Below are 10,177 nucleotides of genomic sequence, written 5' to 3'. Positions count from 1 at the left end.
AAAACATAAAAATGTTTTTGGATTCAAAAGTGTTCCTGATTTAAAAACCTGTACGCATATTCGAAAAAATGTTCGCAATTTCAAAATAAAACAGCGAATTAAAAATGTTCACTATTTTTGAAAAATGTATGAGAATTCAAATAAAATCATGTTGTTTTAAAATATGTTCACCAATATTCGAAAAGTATTTGCGATTTTGAAATTTTGCTCCCAATTTTTTTAAAGAATCGCCGAGTCAGAAAATGTTCCCAAATTCGAAAAAAACATCATGCATTTCAGAAAATGTCCCTCAACTTTAAAAAGTTAATGAATTTAAAATTTTCTTCCCAAAATTCTACAAATGTATGTCGATTCTGTAAAAAATGTTCACCAATTCAAAAAAATCACGAGTTTCCAAACATGTTCATAATTTATAAAATGCTTGTGAATTCAAAAAATATGCATGATTCCTAAATTTTTTGACAGATTTGTCAATGATGTTCGTGAATTTTTCGGATGATTATGATTTCACAAAATGTTATGGTGGGAGACGCGCGGGGTCGGTGACTCCATTTTGGTGTGTAGGTCGCCACCTAGTGCATACCTCACACCCTTCCCTCCTCCATTGTATGGGATATCACATTTCCTTTTTAACCCACTGGCCTAGTTTTTTATTTTACATTTTCCCTTTTATTTTCTGTTTTTATTTTTCCTTTTCTTCTATTTCTATTTCTTTTCATGTTTGTTTTTGTTTTGTTTTGTTTTGTTTTCTTTTAATTTTTATTTTTCTTTTTCGTTTCCTTTTCCCACTGTTTTTTTCCTTTTTATTTTTTCGAACATCTTTCAAATCCGTGAACATGTTTTGAAATGTTGATTTTTTTAAAAAAATCAAGCACATTATTTGAAATTGTTAATATTTTTCATATTCACAAACAGCGTTCACAAATCCTCTGAGAATTTTTGAATTGTGGACATTTTTAGAATTCAGTAATATTTCTGAAATTGTGAAAACAATTTGAATTGTTGAATAGTTTATTTTTTAATCGCTAACATTTACTGAAATTTGGGATCAAATTTTGAAATTCATGAACTTTCTTCGAGGACTATATTTTTGACTGCATGAACATGTTTCCAATTTCGTGAACATTTTCTGACTCAGCGAACTTTCTTTTAAATTAGGCAAGAAATTCATTTTCGTCCTTTTTTTTGAATTTTTTTGAACATTTTTTAAAACTTTGCAAGTACTTTTTTGAATTGGCAAAGAATTTTTCAAATCACGAATATTTTTTGAACACGTGAACATTTTTTTATTTGCCCATATATTGTCTGCTGAAATCATGAACATTTTGAATATGCGAACATTTTTTTCAAAATTACGAACATTTTTTTGCATCCACAAACACATTATGATTTCCCGATTATTTTTCAAAATCATGACTATTAAATTCAGGAACGCTTTATGATCCTCGAACATTTAGTTTTCAAAATTTGTAAATTTTGAAAGCTTGAATATTTTTATAAATTCCATATTTATTTAAAGAAGAATAAACCAAAATAGAAAAGTGAAAAGAAAGAAGAAAAACGGAATGGAAAAAACAGGGGGCCTCACGCCCTGCAGATGGCCGACTAATGGGGTGGTGGTCGAGGTGGGCGCTTACTCCCTATTCAGCGCGTAGGACGCTGAATAGGGTCTCCCCTCCGGTACCTTATACGATGAATGACATGCAAGCCGCGTGGGAGTGTATGCGATAGTGTACCACCGTACTTCCTCCGTCGTGGTTTAGTAGCTCCCTTATATTCTGAGTCATTTTTTGACCATGAGTTTGACAAATAAAATAGAAATTATACATATAAAAAATATTACCAATATAAACTATATTCAAATACATATCGAACAATATTTTTTTGGGCATGCATTAGCATTTTGCTAGCCAAATATATGATCAAACTTTGACTGAAATCATCATAGAGACTAATAGACCAGAACGAGGTAGGAGTACTAATATCTTACGGCTCCGGTATTTATTTCCTACAATAAACTATTCACTTGCCTCACTTTGCTTTCCTGACTCTGCAAATAACGTTATCTTGATTGCCAATCTCCAGCTTAAACAAACGGCGACTTGTATCTCCCAGTCTTCATCTCTCCTCTTCCTTGTTCTCAGAGCTAAGACAGCTGGTGCGTATATTAAAAAACACGGCAATACTCTATTTTTCAATTAGAAAGCTACAGGTAGCTTGAGCACATCGAACGCAACGCATGAAGGAGCGTTGATTATTTCTTCTTTTTTTTGTTTTGATTGAAGATGCATGAGTGGACAGCCTTGCTACATGTGGCCACTTACACCGTTGAGCACCACATTATCAGTCCTGAACAACTGAATCATGTGAGCTTTTTATCTTGATCTCTCCAATCACGGATCGACAATCATCGGTAGTTCATTGTCTATGTTTCTAATTACATCTAAGTCATTAGCTAATTAACTAGCTTGCGCATTTGTCAAGTTCCTCGAATCTATCTATTAAGATACTAAAGTCCCCAGATTCGGAGCCTCCTCGCGCGTCGAGGAATGTGGGGGTGGCTATGGGCCATGCCCGGAAGGGTGACTGTCGCTAATGAGAGTAACATACATCTATATAGCCTTAATGGGTCGGTTAGTTTTCCTAGATTTGTGAAGGTTCTAGATAGCTTTACCTAGTTTTGTTTTTAAAAAATATGTTTTATCAACCGTTTTAATAGTTTTTTTTTCATGTTTGTTTTTTATTATTTATTATTTTTACTATTTTTCCTCACATTTTTAGTTTTCCTTTTTCCCGTATTTTAATACATGAACATTTAAAATATAGTTAATATTTTTATAAATTCATGAACATTTTTTTAATTCATGCATATTTTTAAGTTCAAATACATTTTAAATTTGCAAACCTTTTTCAAATTTGTGAACATTGTTTGAAATACACAAATATTTTTAAAAATCCATGAATATTCTATTAGAATGTCATGGATATTTTAATAACATTCTTTAAATCCAAGAGTTTTTCCAAAAATCTATGAACATTTTATATTAACGATCTCTTTTTTAAATAAAGCATAATCTAAGATTTTTTCTAAGCGAGCTAGGGGAGTAGGAACCCGAGCTAACTCAACGATGACTTCACGGGTCGGTCCATGTGAGTGTTATAGCAACAACTCCATGTTTCAACATGGAATAGGAGCTCCCAAGAGGCTCACGCAACGGTTGTGTGTTGTTACTGGGGTTGAAACGTGTAAGGACACCACAACAACACAACTAATAACTTCACTCAACTCTCAAAAATACTATGTCTAATAGAAGCCGAACACGATATAAAAAAATTGAAAAATACATCACCATAACATACTTAAAATCTAAGCCAACGCGGATAAAACAAAATCAAAACATGAAAATAGAGTAACCCTGCGAGTGAAGAACGGTGCGGCAAAGCGGGTGTTAGCCTTTAGTATAACAATGATGTCCCATCAACTTCTCCTCTCACATTGCATCAGTCTCCTATTTGAGGTACATGGCAAGAGAAGACGTTTTCCAATAAGAGAGGAATGCCCTCGGCTTCCACATCGAATGATGCACACAACTTTTTATTGATTATTGTAAAGTTCAAAATCTGACCCTATAAGGATTCAATAAATAAATAGCCACATATGGCTGCCCAGGGCTAAAGAAAAAGATGTAGGAAAAAAGCCTTGTGGATCACTAATTCTACTAATAGGCCACCAACCAAATTGTTTGAATAAATCCCAAAAGACCATCTCCCATCAGTTACAACCAAAGATTGTGGTGCCCCGTCCTCCTTGAGAGGTAATGACCATATATGGATCCAACTGATGGCCTTTAAGATAACCTACAATTTTGTTTGGAACTTTTGTTCTGCTAAACATAGAATCACTACGAGTCTTCCAAAGTAAAGCAAAAATTCCCACGCTGACCTAAGCCTTCAACTTGGGACGTCCCTGCCCCCCAACCATATTTCAAACATATTTTTACTATTTATGGATAGAGGTAGATTAAAATATATACCGATCGCCATAGTATCTTGGAAACTGGGCAGTGTAGAAATAGATGTTGAATCGACTCCTCGTTACCGCTGAAGCAACACTTAGTGCATCCATGCTTGTTTTTTTTCAGGTTATCTTTTTGTCAGGATGACGTTCTCGTCTAAGCACGTGATTTCTTTACTTTGAATGGGTCTTTAATTTTCCAAACTTACTTGTGGTGAAAAGGTTGTCCATCATTGGTGAGGTACAAAAACATGGATTTGACTGTAAAGGCATTGGAATGAGTCAACTTCGGAATGTGTCTGGTTCATGCGAGAGGTTGACCACAGTAAGCATTTCAGCAAGATTTAGCCCGTATGTCCATTTGTCCTGAACCGGCTGTCTTCAGAAGGAAACATTTAAGGGATTTTTAGATTTCAGCCCTTAACTCAAACCCACTACTCAGAATTACCCCTAATTTTGAAGTGTGCTCAAGTGTGCCCCTTAGCCATTAGTTCCCCATATAGAAATGCGTGTCGTTTTTGTCTCGTCAAAGGGCTTTGACCGTTGATACATCTCCAACGTATCTATATTTTTTTATTGTTCCATGCTATTATATTATCAACCTTGGATGTTTTATATGTATTATTATGCTATTTTATATCATTTTTTGGACTAACTTATAAACCTAGTGCCCAGTGCCAGTTGCTATTTTTTCCTTGTTTTTGTCTTCACAGAAAATCAATACCAAACGGAGTCCAAATTGAACAAAACTTTTTGACAATTTTTCTTGGACCCCAAGACACCTTGGAAGCTTCGGCAGGAGGCCAGAAGAGCCACGAGGTGGCCGCAAGCTCGGAGGGTGCGCCTTATGGGGGGGGCCAAGCTTGTGGGCCCCCCGTGGCACTTCCAACCTATTTTTTCTTCTATAAATACCCAAATATTCCCCGTAGACCAGAGGGCACACCAAAAATACTTTTCCGCCGCCGAAAGCTTATGTCCTCGTGAGATCCCATCTGGGGACCTTTTTCGGTATTCCGCCGGAGGGGGATTCGATCACGGAGGGCTTCTACATCAACCTTATTGCCCTTCAGATGACGTGTGAGTAGTTTACCACAGACCTACGGGTCCATATCTATTATATTCACTTTTTAGTTTACCACAATCATCCTTGCTGGACACACCTTTTCAGAGGGACACACATAAATCGTGAATTTATTAGAATACTCTTTGAGCTTCACTTATATCTTTTGAGCTCGGTAGTTGCTCTAGTGCTTCACTTATATCTTTTAGAGCACGGTGGTGGCTATATTTTAAAGAAATTGATGAACTCTGATGCTTCACTTATATTATTTTGAGAGTCTTACAAATAGTATGATAATTTTCTTGCGTTGTGAATTTAGTCCTAATATGATGGGTATTCAAGAGGGATATAATAAAAACTTTCATGAAGATCATTGAATATATGAGAAGTTTGATTCCTTGCATTTGTTTTGAGATATAAAGATGGTAATATTAGAGTCATGCTAGTAGGAAATTGTGGTTCAGTAATAATATTTCTGTTAAGGTTTGTGATTCCCGAAGCATGCACGTATGGTTTCTCGTTATGCTATGAAATTGGAGCACAATTTATCCTTGATTGTCTTTCTTTGCATGAAGGTTGGGGCGCGCTATGGTTAACTCCTACCAACCTCCCCCTAGGAGCATGCGTAGTATTACTTTGCTTCGAGGGCTCATTTGCAATAAGTATGTGAGTTCTTTAGGACTAATGTTGATTCGATGGATTATACGCACTCTTACCTTTCCGCATTTTGCTAGCCTCTTCGGTGCCGTGCATTGCCCTTCTCACCTTGAGTTGAGGTGCAAACTTCGCCGGTGCATCCAAACCCCGTGATATGATACGCTCTATCACACATAAGACACCTTATATCTTCCTCAAAACAGCCACCATACCTACCTATTGTGGCATTTCCATAGCCATTCCAAGATATACTGCCATGCAACTTCCACTGTTCCATTTTATTATGAAACATATCATCATTGTCATATTGCTTTGCATGATCATATAGTTGACATAGTATTTGTGGCTCGGCCGCCATTCATATTTTTTATACATGTCACGCTAGATCATTGCACATCCTGGTACACCACCGGAGGCATTCATATAGAGTCATATTTTTGTTCTAGTATCGAGTTGTAATTCTTGATGTGTAAGTAAATAAAAGTGTGGTGATTATAATTTTTAGAGCATTGTCCCATGTGAGGAAAGGATGATGGGGACTATGATTCCCCCACAAGTCAGGATGAGACTCCAGACGAAAAAAATAAAGAGGCCAAATGAGCCCAAAAAATGAGGCCGGAGTACCCAACAAAAAAAGAAAAATAATAATAATAAAAATGAGAGAAAAAGAGAGAAGGGACGATGTTACTATCATCTTCCACACTTATGCTTCAAAGTAGCACCATGTTATTCATGATAGAGATTCTCCTATTTTGTCACTTTGATATATTACTAGTGGGAATTTTTCATTATAGAACTTGGCTTGTATATTCCAATGATGGGCTTCCTGAAATGCCCGAGGTCTTCACGAGCAAGCAAGTTGGATAAATACCCACTTAGTTTTCTTTTGAGCTTTCATACACTTATAGCTCTAGTGCATCCGTTGCATGGCAATCCCTACTCCTTGCATTGATGTCAATTGATGGGCATCTCCATAGCCCGTTGATTAGACTCGTCAATGTGAGGCTTTCTTCTTTTTTGTCTTCTCCACACAACCTCCAACATTATTCTATTCCACCCATAGTGCTATATCCATGGCTCACACTCATGTATTGCGTGAGAGTTGAAAAAGCTAAAGCGCGTTAAAAAGTATGAACCAATTGCTTCGCTGACACCCGGGTTGTGCATGATAAATACTTTGTGTTAAGAAGATGGAGCATGACAAGACTACATGATTTTGTAGGGATAACTTTCTTTAGCCATGATATTTTGAAAAGACATGATTACTTTATAGTATGCTTGAAGTATTATTATTTTAATGTCAATATTAAACTGTTTTGAATCTTATGGATTTGAATATTCATGCCACATAAAGAAAGATTACATGATAAACATGTTAGATAGCATTCCACATTAAAAATTCTGTTTTTATCATTTACCTACTCGAGGACGAGCAAGAATTAAGCTTGGGGATGCTTGATACGTCTTCAACGTATCTATAATTTTTTATTGTTCCATGCTATTATATTATCGACCTTGGATGTTTTATATGTATTATTATGCTATTTTATACTCCCTCCGTCCCAAAATAACTGTCTCAAGCTGAGTACAACCTTGTATTAAAGTTTGTACAAAGTTAAGACACTTATTTTAGGACGGAGGGAGTATCATTTTTTGGGACTAACTTATTAACCTAGTCCCCAGTGCCAGTTGTTGTTTTTTCCTTGTTTTTGTCTTTACAAAAAATCAATACCAAACGGAGTCCAAATGGAACGAAACTTTTTGACAATTTTTCTTGGACCACAAGACACCCTGGAAGCTTCGGGAGGAGGCCAGAAGGGCCACAAGGTGGCCACAAGCTCGGAGGGCGCGTCCCAAGCTTGTGGCCCCCCCATGGCACTTCCAACCCTAATTTTTCTTCTATAAATACCAAAACATTCCCGTAGACCAGAGGGCACACCAAAAAAACTTTTCCGCAGCCGCAAGCTTCTGTCCTCGGGAGATCCCATATGGGGACCTTTTTCGGTACTCCGCCGTAGGGGGATTCGATCACGGAGGGCTTCTACTTCAACCTTGCTGCCCTTCCGATGATGTGTGAGTAGTTTACCACAGACGTACGGGTCCATAGCTAGTAGCTAGATGGCTTCTTCTCTCTCTTTGATCTTCAATACAATGTTCTCCTCGACGTTCTTGGACATTTATTCGATGTAATCTTCTTTTACGGTGCGTTTGTTGAGATCCGTTGAATTGTGGGTTTATGATCATATTATCTATGAATATTATTTGAGTCTTCTCTGAACTCTTTTATGCATATTTTATATAGCTTTGTATTTCTCTCCGGTCTATTGATTTGGTTTGACCAACTAGATTGATTTTTCTTGCAATGGAAGAGGTGCTTTGCAATGGGTTCAATCTTGCGGTGCTCAATCCCAGTGAGAGAAAGGGACATGGCACATATTTGTATTGTTTTCCTTAAGGATAAAAAGTCGGGGTTTGTTCATATTGATTGGATCTATCCCTCTACATCATGTCATCTTGCTTAAGGCGTTACTCCAATCTTCTTAACTTAATACACTAGATGCATGCTGGATAGCGGTCGATGTGTGGAGTAATAGTAGTAGATGCAGGCAGGAGTCGGTCTACTTGTCTCGGACGTGATGCCTATATACATGATCATTGCCTTGTATATCATCATAACTATGCGCTTTTCTATTAATTGCTCAACAGTAATTTGTTTACCCACCGTATGCTTACTTTCAAGAGAGAAGCCTCTAGTGAAAACTATCGCCCCCGGGTCTATCTTTTATCATATTATTTTTAGATCTACAAAATCAAAAACACAAAAAATACCTTGCTGCAATTTATTTACTTTTATTTTATTTTTCACTTTTACTTATCTTTTATATCTATCACTATCAGATCTCATCCTTGCAAGTAACAGTGAAGGGATTAACAAGCCCTTTATCGCGTTGGGTGCAAGTATTTGTTTGTTTGTGTAGGTGCAATTATTGGAGACTTGTGTGTTCCTCCTACTGGATTGATACCTTGGTTCTCAACTGAGGGAAATACTTATCTCTACTTTGCTGCATCACCCTTTCCTCTTCAAGGGAAAAACCAACGCAAGCTCAAGAAGTAGCAACCGTCCACTAGACATTTTCTGGAAATTGTTGCCGTTGCCTCCATATGTCATTGACATGTGTGACCCACTCTTAAAAAAGAAAAAGAAAAAAAACTCTTTCTCACAACCCCCTCTCACACTTACAGGTTTTTTGAGAACTGATGACAGTGAGGTTCCCTCACTGCCTTTTATATTAATAAGTTATGAGTTAGGGGGGGTTAGAGTGTCCAGATAGTTACAATTTACATTGGAAGGGGGGAGAGTGACTAAGAAGCTAAAAACAAAGTATTTATAGAGAGCTAGCTAGGGATAAAATGTAAGGGCCATGCTCCTGCTTCGATCTATGAGCTAGCATGGCAGAGTCCAGCTTGAATCTGTTCTTCCAAGAAACAAACGAGGGCTGGATCCCTCTGAAGTGCTTGTCATTTCTCTCCTTCCATATCCCCCAAGCTGCCACCACAAAGACTTCCAGGAACATTGGTCGAGCCCATCTGACTTTGGCATCATGCAACATTCTCAACCTGCATATCACTTGGCCATTGGATTCCAAGGGCATTTCAGCATCTCTGACTAAAAGGGCAAGTAAAGAAGAGGTGCACGATGTCTTCCTCCGGAGGGTTGTGACAGAGTAAACAAGTGTAGTCATCATTTTGGATTTTGTAATGTCTTCTCTTGAGCATGTTCCTAGTATTCAATCTATCAGCCATTAGCAGCCACATGAACACTTTCCACTACATGGTACATTTAGTTTTCCATATCCAAACGAAGGCATCGTCAACCTGCACCTGGCTGAAGCAATGAGCATAATATTGTGTAGATCGAAAGTCCTTCCCGCCCCAGCCACAAGACCAAGTGTCCTTGCCCGTATTGAGGGAAATATCCAAAGTTTCAGACTGCAACCCAGCCACCTCTTGCCGCGCCTCCGGCGAGAGAGGAAGGTGGAACACCTCATGCAGTCGTTCAGAGGATAACAACTAACACACCGAGGTGTTCAGCTCCCTGGCAAACGAGAAGGCTCTCAGGAATCTGTCTTGAAAAATTTCACTTTTCCACTTGTCCTTCCAGAAGAGGATCGTGTCCCCCGCTGCCACATCTGCCCTTGTGACTCCTCTGTAGATATCCGGGAGCTGCATGAGATCCCTCCACCAAAACGATCCACAAGGCTCCGTTGCATGAGGTATTTTGCCTGCATAATAAGCATCCCAGATCAAGTTTACCCAGGGAACATCGAGCTTGTTGTAGAATTTGTGGAGCTATTTCAGTAGTAGCCCTTGATTTTGGACTTTGAGGTCGGTGACTCCCAGCCCCCCTTTGTTCTTAGGTCTGCACACCATCCCCCAAGCCGCCA

This window comes from Triticum aestivum, chromosome 1D (assembly GCF_018294505.1).
Source record: "Triticum aestivum cultivar Chinese Spring chromosome 1D, IWGSC CS RefSeq v2.1, whole genome shotgun sequence".
NCBI lineage: Eukaryota > Viridiplantae > Streptophyta > Magnoliopsida > Poales > Poaceae > Triticum > Triticum aestivum.
The sequence above is the reverse complement of the archived record's forward strand: the minus strand, read 5'-3'. Positions refer to the sequence as shown.